Source organism: Dioscorea cayenensis, unplaced genomic scaffold, assembly GCF_009730915.1.
Source record: "Dioscorea cayenensis subsp. rotundata cultivar TDr96_F1 unplaced genomic scaffold, TDr96_F1_v2_PseudoChromosome.rev07_lg8_w22 25.fasta BLBR01001613.1, whole genome shotgun sequence".
NCBI lineage: Eukaryota > Viridiplantae > Streptophyta > Magnoliopsida > Dioscoreales > Dioscoreaceae > Dioscorea > Dioscorea cayenensis.
The window spans coordinates 7,440-15,701 of record NW_024088004.1 but is presented as its reverse complement, the minus strand read 5'-3'; the positions used below and the strand labels follow the sequence as shown (position 1 = coordinate 15,701).

At 42.5% G+C, this 8,262-nt stretch overlaps 1 non-coding gene across 1 annotated transcript; it reads left to right on the top strand.

The window, feature by feature from the left end:
- Window positions 1-201: 201 nt before the first annotated feature.
- LOC120256749 lies at window positions 202-308 on the top strand. The gene has a single exon (XR_005535404.1). It is a non-coding gene; the product is annotated as a small nucleolar RNA R71 (small nucleolar RNA).
- The last annotated feature ends 7,954 nt before the right edge of the window (window positions 309-8,262 follow it).

Genomic DNA, 8,262 nt, shown 5'->3' with positions numbered 1-8,262 from the left:
ACATCAATTTCATGGAGACTGGCCACCTTTTTCTTTTCCCTAGCGTTCCACTGGTAGCTATTTAACACCATTTCCTTAATCAATTGACGAGCCTCGTCGGGGGTCTTGCTACCTAAGGTACCTGCTGCCGCCGCATCCAAGAGTTGCCTTATACTCGGGTTCAAACCATTGTAGAAGGTTTGAACAATCATCCACTCCAGGAATCCGTGCTGCGGACACTTGTGCAGGAGTTCCTTGAACCTTTCCCATGTCTCAAATAGAGACTCCAATTCCAACTGCATAAAGGATGAGATCTCATTCCTAAGCTTTGCTGATTTTCCGGGAGGGAAATAACGGGCTAGAAAAGCTTCTACCATCTCCTCCCATGTAGTGACTGATGCCCTAGGTAATGAGTGTAGCCACTGCTTTGCTTTCCCCTTTAAGGAGAATGGGAAGGCTCTCAATTTGATGGCATCATCCGTCACACCATTTATCTTCAGCATGTCACACACCTCGAGGGAAGCTCTCTATGTGACTATTTGGATTCTCATCGGCCAAACCGTTGAATTGTGTGGACTGCTGCAGCATATGGATGAATGCTGGCTTTAGCTCGAAATTCTGAGCAATGATTAGGGGACGCACAATACTCGATTGTGTCCCCAACACTGATGGTTTGGCATAATCGGATAGTGTCCGTTGTTGCTCATTTTGTTCTGCCATGTTGTCAGATCCTTCTACTTCCAAATCACTGGATTAGGTCTGTTCTTAGGTTCTTTCCCTTTCCTTCGAAGTGTACGTTCAAGCTCAGGGTCTCCTTCAATCAATATTGATGGATTCCCTCGGTTCATAACCTGAGCTGCACCAAAAATAAAGAAAAAAAGAAAATCGGAGCGATGATAGAATAAGAAGATATGAAATAGAATGTGTAGTGAAAATAGCTAAGAAAAACAAAGTGCAAAAGTATCTCTAAATGCCTAACTCCACGGCAGCGGGCGCCAAAAACTTGACAAGGTCCCCTTGCGTATATCCCGCAAGTGCACGGGTTTGTCGAAGTAATAATCCCGGGTGAGCGGGATCGAATCCACAGGGAGTAGGGAGTAAAAATACTTAATTTGGTTCTTAGCTATGTGGAAGATCAATAGTGATTAGTGTGAAATTGATTCAATTCTCAATAATAAAAGAAACAAGTGAGAGAGCAAGAATAAAGAAGAGGGCAAGCAATCGATAAAGATGGGGTACTCGGATGATGCTTCACCTAGGATGATCGTTTGAAGTGCAAGAACTCTCTATTATACTTCCTAATCAATGCCATGCTGAGTCATGGAAATCCTTACATACATAGTCCCAAATCTAAGGTCAACTATGCCTAACTCTATACATGTCCCAGAGCAGAAATCGAACAATCTAAACACCTCGCACTCGCATAAAGTTGCAATGAGCTCTAGGGATTCCAAGTGATAAATCTCTTCCTAAAAGTAGACCTAACCCTTTGGTGCAGGCGGAAGGTCCCTAGCAACAATTAAGCCCTAGATACTAAGATCCTCTCAAGGCTTCACTCCATTGCATGCGCAACTCGGCCCCAGCGGAGGTTCATCCCTTAGACCACTCACTCTATTATGGCCGCAAAGAACTCGAGGAACGGAGATAGAATCTATCATGCCGAAGGGGAAAAGGGACGCTCCTGTACCTCTCGACTCATCCTCTCAACCCTCTCCAACCTAGCTTTGTCTAATGCTCGTGGTGTGTCACTCACTCACAAGGTTACCAACAAGAACTCTCAACCCTACTGTCACTCTATGGGAAATGTTCATACAATTAAGCATTCAAGGTTGGAACTCACAATAAACATCAATTTATTGAAAGCATAATAAAGAAGTTCAATGAAAGCGAATACATCCTAGGGTTCACAATCATCCAAGCACCCACTAGGGGTTTAGCTCTCCATGGAGCTTAGTACAATCAAAGAAATTGAATGTAAAAGCAATAAATCCATAAAAGAAACCCCTCGATGGTGCGTGTCGATGGTCTTGTGGAGAGTCCTCTACTCATCATCCAGGATTCCTTCAGATCCCGGTATAGGATACGCCTCGATCGAAGCTCCCCTACCAACCTTCTTCCTAATGGAATCACGATGTCGGAGCCGTAGAACTTCTCCAAAACCTTGGCTAATACCCCTCGAAACCCTAGCCGAAGCCCTCTCGCAAGTTGGGGAAAAAATGGAGAAAAAAATACTGAAATCGGGGCTGAAATCGGCTTTAAATAGGGCTGGAATCGGGCGACTACACGGGCGTGTATGATGTCACACGCCCCTGTGGAATTTCCACACGGGCATGGAAAATTTCCACACGCCCGTGTGGATTCTCTGTTTCTCTGATTTCTCGGCCGGCTGTGAATAGTACTTGCTACATTACTTGTTGCAGTGTTTTGCTACAGTGACCTACTACAGTACTCTGCCGGAAATACTCCCGAATTCCATACTTTCATTGGGAGTAGCATAGCGGGCACACGTTTACGTCGTGAATCACTTGCTTCTTCAATGATGTACATGTTGGTGGATCTCTTGTTCTTATATGCATAAGTCGGAATGCTCGAGTGTGACCGCCTTTTGTGCCCTCCAAATGAATGTGCTCACTCGAATCGAGGAGGTTGGCACACACTCTAGCATCTCACACCGACCTATGTTTTCGCGTTTGAACCTTAGCAAGATCTCCTCCAAAAATAGGTGCATTATGATCCACATTGGCCTATTTCCTTCATACTGAGCCTCACAACTCTTCACTGCATAAAAGTAACATAAAAACACACATATTAATGTAAAAACACGAGAAAAAGTAATGCTCAATATAAGGAATGAGCGCAACCGCATTCATATCGCACAAGCACTTATCACTAGCCCTATAACTGCTAATCCCTAGAAACTGCCTCCCCATCTGCGCCTTTATTCGATAGAGCTGAAATACTCCCGCCCCTTTGAAAGACTTCTTCAAACTAGGGCTTGCTACAGGTGTATTTTTAAAAAGCTTGATAAGAGCCAACTATAAATATATATCTAACTCGGCATTCTCTCAAATCAAAGGCTTTCTCATGTGGATAGATTATGCCATATTCTCGACTCATCTACTAAATTGAAATAGTAAATTTTTGATTGCTCACACTCAAAGGAAAAAGGGCCTCCAATGTTGTACATTCTATACTATGCACTCGACATAAACTTAGCACTCATCACGCCCCGCCATCGAAAAGCTTTATATGCCCTTGAAAAGCCTCTATCTCACTTTATCACTCCCTCGCTTTCTGCGTTTCTCACGAAAGAAAGGTGTTAAAACGATCTCTCTTTTGAGAGATGGCTTTCAAATTCCTTTCATATGAAAAACTTTCTTAACATAAAAAGGCTTTTATGGAAACATACTTTCCTTTTACCTAAAAACAAAGAGAGCCCCTCGCTTGTATGGACCGCCATACACAAATCTTCTTGGTATAAATGATATTTAAGCAATAAGCTATCTAGTAACCTCACTAGGAAATACTGCAGTAAATACCCTATATGATATGCTAAAGATTCATAAATGAAAAAGAAATCATAGCTAAGAGCAAAAGATGCACTAGAGGGAATCTCAGAAAAGCATAGAGCAAATCGTAGAGTATGGTATGTATTTTGATGACATTTATTTTTAGCCACCTAGAGTGGAGGATGAAAGATTGAATGTCAAGATATATATTTTGAAGAAAGTAAAAACATAAATGACACCATTAGATGAGATGTACAGGATTGCGTTGTCTCCGCCAGCTTGATAGTTGTAATGTGGGCTTTTGAACTCAGGTAACTTGTCTTTGAGGTAGCTCAAGCTTCAAGCTTGAAAGTCATGATAGACTAGAAGTGATTTAGTCTTTCTTTGATAGGGGTGAAAGGCAGTGCACACCCAAAGAGTCACTCTTACTATATCGACTAGCCTAGTTTGAAGTCTTTATTGATGAAACGATTGGTTAACTCTTCCCTCAATCCACTAGTTTAGAGTATATATCGGATTTGGAAAAACTCCTTATTTTCAAGTAACAAAGACCTTTGCCCTAACTTCTTTCATGTAAAGAACCCGAGTTGAACTCGAATGGAAAAGTCATTCCCGCATAAAGTCTCCCGAGAAGCCACCGGAAGAGAAAGATTCCATTCCTGAAGTGCCCCAACGGAAGCCGATCCTTCCCTTGTGCCTATTGCAGGAAAAGTGCCGGACATTTCAGCCCATGAGCATCAGTCTGTCAAAGCAAAGATTCACAGTCTTTTACGAAAACAAAAGAGAAAACCATCCGTGGATCTGGACCGTTTGGATAGATATTTTCTCTGTCCTGACCTGTCGGATCCTAGAATTTTGCATTTCGTCGAAGGCTAAAAATGAAAAAAAGCAAGTGGCAGAGCCAACTCGGTGGATTGGGAACCGATCTTTTTTTGTGAGTCAAAAACACTTCCTGAAAAGCTTCATTATTGAAGGATCAAGGTCAACCTTGAGTTCTTTATACGCTAAAGCGAGAAAATAGAGCTAAACCTTAGAAAAAGCATATCAAGGTAGCGCGTCTATACGCTTTCAGCATATCATATAGAGGCTTAGCTTTTCAAAGTAGGCACGAAGGTTCAGTTCATCTTGTGTCCCTAACTCACTATTCCAATGAGGAAGAGGATCGACTGCCATGAAGTCGGACAAGTGATTACGAGATTCCAAACTTGGGTCTCTAGTTTAGAAATCCTGGTACCATAGACATGATTGCTTTAAACAATCTTTTTATCTGAAGTGAGAAAAGTCAGTCTACTCTTAGGGATTTGAGTAAAATGGTGACTCCAACCTTCTTTGCAATGATCCGGCATTTCAGATTGCAAGCTGTTAGGGCAACTTCCAGAAACAGACTGATCGTTGTCAAGACAAAAAGGGGTAGTCTTTGTGGATAGGACGATAGCCATGTCTTTTTGGCTGTAAAACTCTGACTCTGTCATAGTCAGTTTAAGGGCTTGGCCTCTAGAAGAGAGCTTTCGCAACGAGGAACTAACCGCCTCCGCCTCTAACTCAAGGTAGTAGGGCTTGGAACTCGGGATCATGTAGCCTCATCTCCCGACTCTGATTATATCTCCTTATAATGAGACATAGAACCAAAACATAGAGCTTTCGAAAAGATAGGCATGTCTCTGCAAAACTAGTATCAAACAAAGTTTGTAAGACCTCAAATAGAAATAACAGGGGCCACCTCTCAGTGGCTGCCTTAAGGTCAAAAAGAAAAGCAAACCTTGCTGCCAACTAGTGAATCTAACGGTTTGGTTTGGTCAAAGGTTGTCTTATCAATCTTCTTGGCAAGACAAATAACTGTAGCCAATGAAAAAGAAAGACAGATACACCTTTGACCAATAGATCCGAACGTTCATTCTTTTTATAGATCTCCAATCTATGGAAAGGAGGGATGATTCTGAGGATACCCAGACCCTAGTTAAGGACACTGGGACAGGCAACAAGTCAGGTTTGAAGGGAACTCCTCCATAGGCCTTCTGAAGGCTGGAGGCGCACTGCTTTTAAATACAAAGCTACATGCAACCACCCAGACCTCTTCCCTAACTTGTAGACTGACCGTGAAAAGAGGTAGGCGCCAATACAAAGCTCCTTTGTCAGACCATCAGTGACCAAGAGAAGCACCTTATTTAATTAATTTTTTTCTTAATTAAGTAGCCTCCCAAGATCCGAGAGTCTTCTAAGACACTCTGCCACCTGATAGGTGACACTTTCAACAGAGAAGGGAAGAGTCTTTTCATGGTTTCGGTATGTTAAAGCATCCAGGTGGTGGTGAAAGCACCCCTCAATTACCTCCGCCCCACGGTTGGGTAATTGGACCCATGATAAGACAGGGGTGGAGGCTTCCGCGTCACCCCCCATTCCTACTCGATAAAGAGATTCTATCCCTCCTGGTAAGAGTGCATACCAGCGAGGACTCACCCACATGACCTTCTAAATGGAGACCATAGGATGGCACCAATGTTGTCATCCATCGGGCCTTCGTTATTGGACTAATCACATCCAAGTAAGGAAGGGAGGTTCGATGCACTATATCGGTAAGTTGCAGACCTGGGATCCCTGTCCCTCGACGGACCCACAACTACCAACCAGCATACCCGCCTCCTTTCGGAATGCTGGCACACAAGGCGATCCAGCACGACTGGTGACACCAGTCCGCTCTGGGCTGAGCCCTTTGTCGAAAGGGCTCTTCCATGACGTTCTAAAGTCATATATTTCGCGAGTTCGCGAAGGAATTCTTTTTCGGGAGCACACGATTATTATGACTTATGGGTATTCGATGAATTCCACGAGCCTGACAGCCAGAGTTCGATCATCGGGGCAACCTCAAGAAGGAAGGGCATATGCCAATACCATGTTGAAAATCTTAGATGGCCAAGAGTGTAGACTAGACTTAAAATATTATAGAATTTTTTACGAAGAAAAAAAAATGTACCCATTGTAATCATTGCTAATCAAATACCCCATTGTTTTGCAGATGAAGACAAACCATTTAATGCAAGATGCCATCGATTGAGATTCTCCTCAAATATACACGAAGCACGCATTATTGCTACTTTGTTTGTGCGGGTGTATAAACAGGAGAATAACTATGACCCTAGCAGCATATCAAGATAGATGCGATTTCTTAACGCGGTTGAATTACAAGGAATGTACAGGGTTTTTCACAAAAAAAGGGGCACAGGAAGGGAAAGGGGGACTGTGCCTTGACCTAAACGAAGAGTTTATAATAACCCAGTTAAATCAATTCGCCGTAAAAAGAAATGTAAATATTTTATTTACCCACCTAAAGCGGGGTATAAACCAAAGAGCGCAATCATTCTAGAAATCGAAGACAGAGAATATGCTGTCATGTCAAATTTGAAGACGGGGGGAGACATGGAATTTTCTACAAGTAACTACCTCATCGAGAACGGAGAGAATGAAAAGGATTTCTCAATTATATCTCGAATGCGAGCCACCGGGCGTAAGAAGTCGATCAAGCCCCAAAGACATAAGCTCGTGCATTCCATTCTTATCTCCTCGCTTGTTCGGGCTCCCTCATTATTCCAAACATATCCATTGGCTCGGGTACTCAACATGGTTTAGTAGACGTAATCCCATCCTACTATATAAGTAAGGGAACATCCAAAGACATCAAGCTAAGATGACTCTTAAGGAGGTTGTTCTCTAACTTCATTATTTGAGTGAAAGGGGAAGAGGAATTTTTGTTCGAAAGGGGGAACCAGTCTTTCTTTTATCCTCGTGATGGTGGAAGAGAACAATTGCTTTGAAGTGAAGTAAAGCCTTAGCCTTAAAGTAAAGAGAGAATTCGGTAAGCTTTCCGGCACTTTGAATGATTTTTTTCTTATTGCAAAAAGATTAGTATAAGTAAGGTCGAGCGAGACTAGTTCTCACCGAGAAGCTGCATCCCTCGCTAATATCGCAAAGATAGGTAGCGACACCAATACTAGTTTTGGAGGAGGCAGTCCAGCTAGGCAAAAAACGAAGCAGTTCATAAAAGAAGATCTTCTTTCTGGAGCCCTCAAGCCCGTCCAAGAAGCAAGCACAAATAGCAGCTTATATAAGGAAAAGGAGGGTAAATTGCTTCTTCATTTAAAGCTTACTTATCCAATTCTATTCATTGCACTCGAGGATTTCTATAACTTTCAAGGCGTGTATGTACATGTCTGCTGAATTAGGATAGGAGGACGAGGGACGATGTCGTGGCAATGGGCGTCTGTTGCCCAAGGAAGCAAGGCTAGAGGAAGGACTTTCGTTACTCCTATTGACAAGACAGTAGTCTTATTTTTGATATCTTGTTGAAGATGAATAGGATTAAAGTTGCCTCCCTCTAACTACATTCAGCCCGGTGATGATAAGTATGACAAGGTCCCTTTTCAGATATCCCGCAAGTGCACGGGATTGTCGAAGTAATAATCCCCCGATGAGCGGGTATCGAATCCACAGGAGTAGGGAATAAAAACACTTAATCCGCTTCTTAGCTATGTGAAAGATCAATAGTGATAAGTGTGACAATGATTTAATTCTCAAAAAGTAAAAAGCAACAAGTAACAAAAACAGAGTAAAGGAGGAGGTAAGGTAATCGATAAAGATGGGGTACTCGGATAATGCTCTGCCTAGGGATAATTGTTTCAAGTGCAAGAACCCTCTATTATGCTTCCAAATCGATGCAATGGTGAGTCGTGGAAATCCTTAATTACATAGTCCCAAATCTAAGGTCAACTATGCCTAACTC